This window comes from Oryx dammah, unplaced genomic scaffold, assembly GCF_014754425.2.
Source record: "Oryx dammah isolate SB20612 unplaced genomic scaffold, SCBI_Odam_1.1 HiC_scaffold_27, whole genome shotgun sequence".
Classification (NCBI taxonomy): domain Eukaryota; kingdom Metazoa; phylum Chordata; class Mammalia; order Artiodactyla; family Bovidae; genus Oryx; species Oryx dammah.
The window spans coordinates 20,080,232-20,090,667 of record NW_024070211.1 but is presented as its reverse complement, the minus strand read 5'-3'; the positions used below and the strand labels follow the sequence as shown (position 1 = coordinate 20,090,667).

The 10,436-nt window shown below is 41.7% G+C and overlaps 1 pseudogene; it reads left to right on the top strand.

Moving 5' to 3' along the window:
* Positions 1-3,122: 3,122 nt before the first annotated feature.
* Positions 3,123-3,739, top strand: LOC120854440 (annotated as a pseudogene).
* The last annotated feature ends 6,697 nt before the right edge of the window (positions 3,740-10,436 follow it).

Genomic DNA, 10,436 nt, shown 5'->3' with positions numbered 1-10,436 from the left:
TATGATTTTAGAAGAAGATAATGATGATATCAATTCTCCCCAATTTATATATTGTTCTGAAACAATTCCTATCAAATTCCCAGCAAGATTTTTTTTATAGATATAGGCAAGATTATTCTAAAATTTATATGGAAAGGCAAAGGAACTAGAATAGCTGAAATAATTTGAAAAAGAAGAATACAGTAGGAGAAAGGAACCTAGCCGATAGTAAGGCTGATGATAGAGCTATAGTAATCAAGACTGTGTGGTATTTGTGGAAGGATATACACATAGATCAAAGGAACAGAATAAAATACCCAGAACTAGACCCATGCAAATATGCCCAACTGATGCCTGATAAAGGTACAATGCAGGAAATACAGCCATTTCAGCAAACGATGCTGGAGCACATGGGTGACCATCTATAGGCCATGTTATGAAACCCAACCTAATGTCTCAAACCTTATAAAAAACTGACCCAAGATGGATCATGGACATATTGCAAAACATAAAACTATAAAGAAATTTAAAGAAAACATAGAACAAAATCTTCAGGATCTAGGGGTAGACAAGGCATTCTTAAATTTGATAGCAAAAGAATAATCCCTGAAAATGAAAACTGATATATCAGGGTTTCCTGGTGGTCTAGTGGCTAAAACTCCATGCTCCCATACCAGGGGGCACTGAGGTTGATTCCTAGTCAGCAAACCAGATCCCACATGCCTCAACTAAGAATTCGAATACTGCAACTAAGGATCCCACATACCACAACAAAGACTGAAGATCCCACGTGCTGCAACTAAGACCCAGGGCGGTGGAATGAATAAATAAATATAAATACTTAAAAATGGATATACCAGACTTCATATAATTAAAAACTCTTTCTCCTCAGAAGACCCTGTTAAGAGGATAAAAACACATGCTACGGAATGAGGGAAAATATTCACAAACAGTATATCTGACAAAGGATTGGTATATAGACTATGTTAACAGCTCTCAGAACTCAAAAGCGAAATAAACACACAAGCAAAAAACCATCCAATTAAAGAACAGGCAAAAGACTGGAAGAGACATTTCACAAAAGAGGATATTCAGCTGGCAAATAAGCAGATGAAAAGGACTTCAACATCATTAGTCATGCTGCTGCTGCTGCTAAGTCACTTTAGTAGTGTCTGACTCTGTGTGACCCCATAGATGGCAGCCCACCAGGCTCCCCCGTCCCTGGGATTCTCCAGGCAAGAACACTGGAGTGGGTTGCCATTTCCTTCTCCAATGCATGAAAGTGAAAAGTGAAAGTGAAGTCGCTCAGTTGTATCCGACCCTCAGCGACCCCATGGACTGCAGCCTACCAGGCTCCTCCGTCCATGGGATTTTCCAGGCAGGAGTACTGGAGTGGGGTGCCATTGGCTTCTCCGTATTAGTCCTGAATGAAATGCAAATCAAAATCACAATGAGAATTAGGAGTTTGGGATTAATTTACACCTGCTACTATATATAAAATAGGTGAACAATAAGACTCTCCCATTATAGGACAAGGAACTAGACTCAATATCTTGTATAATGGAAAAGAATCTGGAAAATAACATATATACCTGTATAACTGAATCACTTAGTTGTACACTTGAAACTAATACAATGCTGTAAATTAACTCTACTTCAGTTAAAAAAAAAAACAAATACGATGAGATATCACTAGACATCTAATAGCATGGCTAAACTACAAAATAGTGACAACTCAAGATGCTGGTGTGAATTGCAGATCACTCATTCACTACAGGTGGATATATGGAATGGTATAGCCTCTCTAGAAAACAGTTTGACAGTTTCTTAAAAAATTAAACATTCTAGCATTCGGACCTAGCAATTGCAGTCCTGAGCCTTTTTCCCCAAAGAAATAAAGACTTATGCTCATACAAAAAAACTATGCATTGATATTTGTAGCAAAAATAATAATGTTTATTCAGTTCAGTTCAGGCACTCAGTCGCTTTTGGGACTCCATGAATCGCAGCACGCCAGGCCTCCCTCTCCATCACCAACTCCCGGAGTTCACCCAAACTCATGTCCATTGAGTCGGTGATACCATCCAGCCATCTCATCCTCTGTCGTCCCCTTCTCCTCCTGCCCCCAATCCCTCCCAGCACCAGGGTCTTTTTTCAATGGGTGGCCAAAGTATTGGAGTTTAAGCTTTAGCATCATTCCTTCCAAAGAACATCCAGGACTGATCTCCTTTAGAATGGACTGGTTGGATCTCCTTGCAATCCAGGGGACTCTCAAAAGTCTAATTCTTTGGCATTCACCTTTCTTCACAGTCCAACTCTCACATCCATATATGACTACTGCAAAAACCATAGCCTTGACTAGACGGACCTTAGTTGGCAAAGTAATGTCTCTGCTTTTAATATGCCATCTAGGTTGGTCAAAACTTTCCTTCCAAGGAGTAAGCGTCTTTTAATTTCATGGCTGCAGTCACCATCTGCAGTGGTTTTGGAGCCCCCAAAAATAAAGTCTGACACTGTTTCCACTGTTTCCCCATCTATTTCCCATGAAGTGATGGGACCAGATGCCATGATCTTCGTTTTCTTAATGTTGGGCTTTAAGCCAACTTTTCAACTCTCCTCTTTCACTTTCATCAAGAGGCTTTTTAGCTCCTCTTCACTTTCTGCCATAAGGGTGGTGTCATCTGCATATCTGAGGTTATTGATATTTCTCCCAGCAATCTTGATTCCAGCTTGTGCTTCATCCAGCCTGGCGTTTCTCATGATGTACTCTGCATATAAGTTAAATAAGCAGGGTGACAATATACAGCCTTGACGTACTCCTTTTCCTATTTGGAACAAGATGTTACCATTGGGAAAAATGCCAGAAGACTACAGGGGACCTCTTGGTACTATTTCTTCTTTTTTAAATTTTGAATTTATTTCTTATTAAAGGTGTCAGATAACCTTTATTTTTCTCAAGGAAAGGGAGAAGGCATTTCTTTTTTTTTAATTTTTAAAAAATTTTACTTTTTTCTTGGCACCAGGTCTTGGCTGTATCTAGTTCCCTGACCAGGGACCAAATCGAGGCCCCCTGCATTGGGAGCACAGAGTCTTAGCTACTGGACTACCAGGGAAGTCTTTCGTGTAGCTGTTAAAACAAGGCATACTTCCCAACATGGTGCAGTCGGTTAACGTCACCGAGCTGAATCTGCCACAGCTAGAAATGCTCAAGAACCAACTGGACCAGGAAGTGGAGTTCTTGTCTACGTCCATTGACCAGCTCAAGGCGGTTCAGACCAAGTATGTGGAAGCCAAGGACTGTCTGAACGTGCTGAAGAAAAACAACGAGGGGAAAGAATTACTTGCCCCACTGACGAGTTCTATGTATGTCCCCGGGAAGCTACTTGATGGGGAACACGTGCTAATCGATGTGGGAACTGGCTACTATGTAGAGAAGACAGCTGAGGATGCCAAGGACTTCTTCAAGAGGAAGACAGACTTCCAAGCAAATGGAAAAAATCCAGCCAGCTCTGCAGGAGAAGCATGCCATGAAACAGGCTGTCATAGAGATGATGAGCCAGAAGATTCAGCAGCTTGCAACCCTGGGAGCAGCTCAGGCTACCGCCAAGGCCTGAGAGCTTATTTCAGAAATGGGCAGAGGGTGCCTGCTTCTGGGGCCTGGCACTTTGTGGATGTGGTTTCCTGGAATGGGGAAAGAAGAGGGTCTGTGTTTAATGCTAATAAATGAGCCAACTGGAAAAAAACAAAAACAAAAAAACAAGCATCTTATAATTTCTCACAGTTTCCCTTTGCAACTGGGGGACTGGAATTCTTCACCAATCTCCCTGGTCATTACCAAAGCTTACAGCCTTTTATACAGAGTGAAGTAAGAGAAAAACAAGTATCTTAATTAATGCATATATAGGGAATCTAGAAAAACAGTACTGATGAACTTATTTACAGAGAAGAAATGGAGATGCAGATGTAGATAATGGATTTGTGGACACAGTGAGGGAAGGAGAGGCTAGGAAAAATCGAGAAAGTAGCATTGACATATATAGAGAGAGTATTATGTATAAAATAGATAAGTAGCAGGAAGCTGCTATGCAACACAAGGAGCCCAGCCTGAAGCTCTATGATGACCTAGAAGGGAGGGATTGAGGTTAGAGAAGGGTGGCTGAAGGAGGAGGGAGGGAATATATATATATATATATATATATATATATACTTATGGCTGATTCACACTGATGTACAGCGGACACCATCACAGCATTGTAAAGCAATTATCCTCCAATTAAAAATAAATAAATGCACAGGAAAAAAAAACTTAATATGTAACTTACCCCATCAATCTCTATATTATTTCTTAAAACTGTGTATGAGTCCACAATTATCTCAACATTTAAAAATTAATTTTAGAAATGAATCTAAAGCCAAAATGGCAATGTTAATATTTATTCAAAAAATGTGTTGAGTACACAAGTGCTTAGTGCATAATTTACTGTATTTTTAATGTTTGAATTTCCTTTACTTAAAAAAAGCTCCAAGACTTAGGTTAAAGGTCACCTCTGCTCACAACTATTGTCAGAATTACATTAACTGCTCTTTCTCCCTGATTCTCTGGAGACAGAACCAGTATATCTTCCTAGGACCAAGTTATTCATCTTTCATTGCACCTCTTCCCATAACCCCCATACTTAGTCCAATGGTTTAAACGCAATTATTATTGTTACTGATACACACACACACACAAACACACACACATTTAGCTGTTATCCTAGGGTTCAACATTAAAAAGAAGGAAGACAAAACCCACACAACTTGGATCTTCATTTCATAAAGAAAACAAAGCAGGCCAAAACAAATACAAGTCACAGAAATTCAAAGAAACCATAAGGGTATTAAAAAGTGCCCACAACGTGCTTTTCTCCAAAGTAGTTACTTTGCCCAGGAGGACAAAATATGGTTTGTGGGGTAGAAATTGTGTTTTTGTTCCTTTGATGCTGGCTTTCCTCTATTTGTATCGTGTAAATAGAACGCTTTCGGTGTCCAGTAACACACACTGAACTCAACTGGCTTATATTGACACGAGAAACTCTCTTGGCTCCCACAGCTGGAACATTCACAGGACACAGTCAGGGCGGACTGAATCCACAAGCTCGAGTTCCATTTCCAGGGGCTCTGTGTTCCCCTAGGGGCTGAGTTCATCTGTAGGAGAATATTGAGAAGTTCTGGCAGAAAAGACCCTCTCTTTCTCCCGCTTTCTCCTTAGAGTGAGGACACGGCAGATTGCCCCAGAAAACCTCTCCTTTCATCCCATCAGCTCTCAAGCCCATCACTGAACCAGCTCCCAGCAGAGGGGGATGGGATTGGCCACAGACCAGCCTGGTCCTTCTCCCATCCTGGAAGTTTAGCTGCTCCTAAGGACCTTAGAGTTGTCCTGAGCAAAACTCAGGTTGTTCTGATTGGGTGATGAGGCTAATAATAAAATCCATCCCAATCCCCCTGTCAGCCCTCCCTCATGCTGTGGCTTTGACTTATTCCTCTCCCTTTCTGCAAATTTATTGTTTTGCTTCTATTAATTGTGTGATAAAGTGAAAGTGAAAGTTGCTTAGCGGTGTCTGACTCTTTGTGACCCCATGGACTACAGTCTGTGGAATTCTCTAGGCCAGAATACTTAAGTGGGTAGCCTTTCCCTTCTCCAGGGGATCTTCCCAACCCAGGGATTGAACCCAGGTCTCCTGCATTGCAGGTGGATTCTTTACCAGCTGAGCCAACTGGGGTTTAAAACTCTGGGCTGACTTGCATTTAAGAAAAGAAAAAAGGACTTCCCTGGGGGGCCCAGTGGTTGAGAATCCACCTGTCAGTGCAGGGGACAGGGGTTTCTACCTTGATCCCAGAGGGTGCCACATGCCACGGAGCAGCTAAGCCCAGGTGCCACGACTCCTGAAGCTAGAGCGTGTGCTTTGCAACAAAGGAAGGTGCAGCAGTGAGAAGCCCGAGCACCCAAGTGAAGAGAAGCCCCCGCTCGCAGCGACTAGACAAAACCTGCAAACAGCAACGAAGACCCAGCAGAGCCAAAAAGAAAGAAAGGGAGAGAAAACCTTCCTCTCACATGCCTTCTGTCCACGAGGATATATGCTAAAAGGCCTCGGGCTGGAACCAAAGGGGGCATGTTACCAACTGAAACGTCACCACGAGGGTGAAATGTCACAGGCTCATGGGGAAATGACCCAGGCGGAGCTTCAATTCCAAGTGGACGGAAAGCCAGAGAATGCCCCGTAGGTAATAGGAAGATGGGATCTGTCACATAGCAGAGCCCCTTAATGTCTCAGGCGAAGTTGGTGAGTTTCCCTAAAACCAATGCAGAGGCCAGATGACTCCACAAAGAGGTTGGGGGCGAACCTAGATACAGTGGTGGTATGTGTTTCAAAAACATCAAACGTTCAAGATACATCCAGGGAGAGCAGGAAATCAGCCAGGAAGACAGGCCAGGGGAGTGCTGCATTCCTGTTTTAAGATTTAAAGGGAACAGTGAGAGACTTCCCAGGGTGAGGGTGGGCGGTCCAGCGGTTAAGAATCTGCCTGCCAGTGCAGGGGACACGGGTTCGATCCTTGGGTCTGGAAGATCCTCTGGAGAAGGAAATGGCAACCCACACCCGAATTCATGCCTGGGAAATCCCATGAACAGAGGAGCTGGTGAGCTGCCATCCACGGGGTTGCAAAGAGTCGGACACGACTAAGCGACGGAGTAGGCACACAGGCAGTGAGAATGTTCTACGTGCTGCAGGGCAACTAAACCCGTGTGTCACAACTACTGAGCCTGTGCTCTAGAGCCTGTTTCTGCAATAAGAGAAGCCACTGCAATGAGAAGTCTACGCACCACATGCATAGACTAGAGAGTATGTGCATAGACAGAGAGAGTAGCCGATGCCTGCCACAGCTAGAGAAAACCTGCACACAGCAATGAAGACCCAGTGCAGCCATAAATAAATAAATAAAGGAAATAGTGAGAGTAAAGCAATCTGAAGCAACAAAATATTCCAGGCTATCAGAGCAGGTCTGTGGGATCTCTAATGAATACCCTAGTTTCACACTGTCTCCATGGATTTGCAGGATCAGTGTTAGTTTAAGTCTCCAATTAATTTCACTAAATGGAACCCTTCTTGTAATGAAAGAAAAACAGCTACAGAACTCAAAATGAACTTGGGGGCTTGAACTAAAAGCAGGTAAACAGAGAAAGAATCACTGAAGTCTGGGGTAAATGTTATTTAATGTCTGTGACTAATATTCAGAGATTATTTTCCTTAATTTTCATTCTAATTTACTTGGAATTGCCTGACATATTTATGGGACTGGCCTGGTAAAGATTTAGTGGTGATATAAAGTACTGTGAACTCTGATAAAAAGAAAAAAAAAAGGGAATTGGGGCACAGAAAAAAAATTTTTTTCTCTATTCTCTGAAAATTTCTAAGAGAACACATGAAGAACTATTAATAGTGCTTATTTCTGAGCAATGGGGCTGGAGGTTGGGTAGGCCGAGAAAGGAAACTGTTTTCACTACCATTTAGTGTGATAGACATTTTTTCATTTGTCATGAGATTATGTGACTATTGAAATTTGTACAAATTCAATAAAAATAAAAGGAAAGCAAAAGAGCTTATTAAATGTATTCCTAGTTTAAAGAGAAAGGAGTGGATTTATCAGTTCCTAGTTTTGCTATGACGAGTGCTATCATTGTGAAGAATTCGTGCTTGAGTTCTCCTGGGCAGCCTCATTTAGTAGGGAGGAGTGTGGGCGACTGATTTTAATAACAAGAAAGAATGAAGATTCTAGACTGAGTGCTTTGTAAAGATGCTTCACATATGAACTAGAACCATGAAATCCCTACTAAGCCTTAGTTTCCCCCTTCTCATAAGTATCCTAGGAAATGCCGGAAGATGGGACATAGTTCATTAGGAGATGTAATACAGTTGTAACTGAACACAAGTGAGAGATTTTAATTTAATTTAGCCTAATAGCACACAGAGTTTCAACCTCGATTCTGTTTGAGACAGGGGAGAAGGAAGGAGGTCATAGTCAAGGCACAGTTTCAAAGAAGGGATGGCTGCCTCATAGGCCAAGAGTAAGCAGCTGTCATGCTTCAAATGTGCACGTGTCATTCTGTTACCGAAACCAATGAGCTAACAAAACCCCAGGTTTTTAACAAGGATTTGCAGTGGATACAGCTTGCTTCTCACACTTTCAAAGCCTCTGAGCTAATCTGGAATATGTAACAACTCCTTTGGTCTTTGAAAATATTAACTCAGATTAGATTCGCAAACCTAGAAACTCAAAGCAAGCAAAATATTATGATACGGGAGAACGTGAAGCCAATATATTTCTAATACTGCTTGGTTTTCCTATGCTGGTATTTTGGTAACAATTCATAACTTTTAAATGTTTTATCCTATTTTTCCCTTTATAGCCTTCCCTGACCTGGAGTATTAAAATATATATTTCAAGTGAGACCAAGGCCAGTATTAAAATGCACAGCAAGTTGGGGGTTGAACAACCCCCCAGGAAATTTCTGTCAGCCAAGGACCTTTTGAACCTGCAGAAACAAAACTTCGGTTTCTCTCTCTCCTCTCCTTTCCTTACCTTGTCCTTATTCTAGCCCTCCACTCTATCTTATATTCTCTTTTTCTTTCTATGAAAGTGAAAGTGTTAGTTGCTCTATTGTGCCTGGTGCTTTGAGATCCTAGTAGATTATGGCCTGCCAGGCTCTTCTGTCCATGGAATTCTCCAGGCAAGAATATTGGAGAGGGTAGCCATTCACTTTTCCAGGGGATCTTCCCGACCCAGGGATTGAACCTGGTTCTCCTGAGATGCAGGCGGATTCTTTACAATCTGAGCCACCAGGGAAACTCTTCCTTTCTAAGCTTCCTAGAAAAGAATGGATGATGAGTATGATTTGGGGTGAGGGCAGGAGGATATTTGTTGAGTACTCCGAGGAGTTTGATTTTTTTTACTAAATATTTTTCACCTAAGGTTTTGAGTTTAAAGATTTAGTCTGCCTATAAAACTTTGAAGAATGTGTAGAAAGAAAAATATAAGCTTCTAATGAACAGTAAGATACTAATGGTTTAGGAAAATATGGTGGTTTCTTTTTCCTTAAGCTTATAACAGTTCCTTTTCCTAAAGTCTCTGGAATGTTATTTACTGGATCTGGAGTCTTTTAAAATTTGACACAGTCTAAGACTCCTAGTACTTACTTGTTTATCTGTCTTAGTTCTGGCATGTGGGATCTAGTTCCCTGACCAGGGACTGAACCCAGGCCCCCTGCTTTGGGGGCACAGAGTCTTTGCCACTGGACCACCAGGGAAGTCCCCCCAGTCTAACTCTTGAAATAACTAGAAAAGGTGCTTTTGTTTTCTCTCTATGATTGTTAATACTTACTTATGTTCTGAAAAACAACCAGAGTTAGTAGGAATTTCATTTGAAATAGTTCATTCCGGAATAGCATATGATCTTTGGTGCCATATAGTCAAGGAACTCTGCTTTGTTTGGAGCTGAGTAAATAGCTTAACTTCAGGAAAAAGAGTTAGAAAAAGACCTAAACCAGAGTTTCTCAACTTGGGGACTACTGACAGTTGAGGCTGGACAATTCTTCATTGCTGGGAGGCTGACTTGTGCAATGTAGGGTGTTTAGCCACAACCCTGGCCTCAACCCACTGGATGCCGGTAGCACCCCACCCTCTCCTGAGTTGTGATGATCAAAAAGGTTGCCAGATATTGCCAAATGTCTCCTGGGGACCCAACATGCCCCCAGTTGAGAACCAATAACCTAAATTTAGCCATGTCATTGTTTCTTGAACAGTCTCTGGGAGTTATTTCAGAAACACTCAAAAATTAAAAACGGTAGAGGGAAACGTTTTAGACGCCTCTAGAGTTTTGTAAGATGATGTGTCTGTCTCTCCCAGGAGACCTAGGCCTGCTCCAGGAATGGACTTTGATGATCTAATAGATCTCTTTCCTGTCTCAGTATTCTGGCTAATGACAGCATAATCAGTGTGCTGATGCTGAAAACATGCTGAGAAAACAATGGGAACCGGGTCAGCTTCTCCTGAAGAAAGATCTCTTTTTTAGTAGCCTGGGCCAAACACAACATTGCAGTGTACATTTTTCATAAGGCAGAAAATGTTAATGATTCAGATGAAATAAAAAGCCATCCTTTTTTTATTGTATTCAAGTTCAGCACACATTTGTATATAGATGGAGCTAAGATACAGTCACAAAAGGAGAGCTCTTGAAATATGTTGTCAGGTGGCTTAAAAAAATCACAGCCAAATCTATACATTCAGTTTGGCAGGAAAGTGCTTACTTTCCTTTTTGGGCAAGTCATCACACTATGCTTCCTAGATTCAGCAGAGTTATGAAATGCAGAAATTGACACTTTGAGGCAAAAAGGAAACCATTCCCTCCCCTCCCCCCTTTCT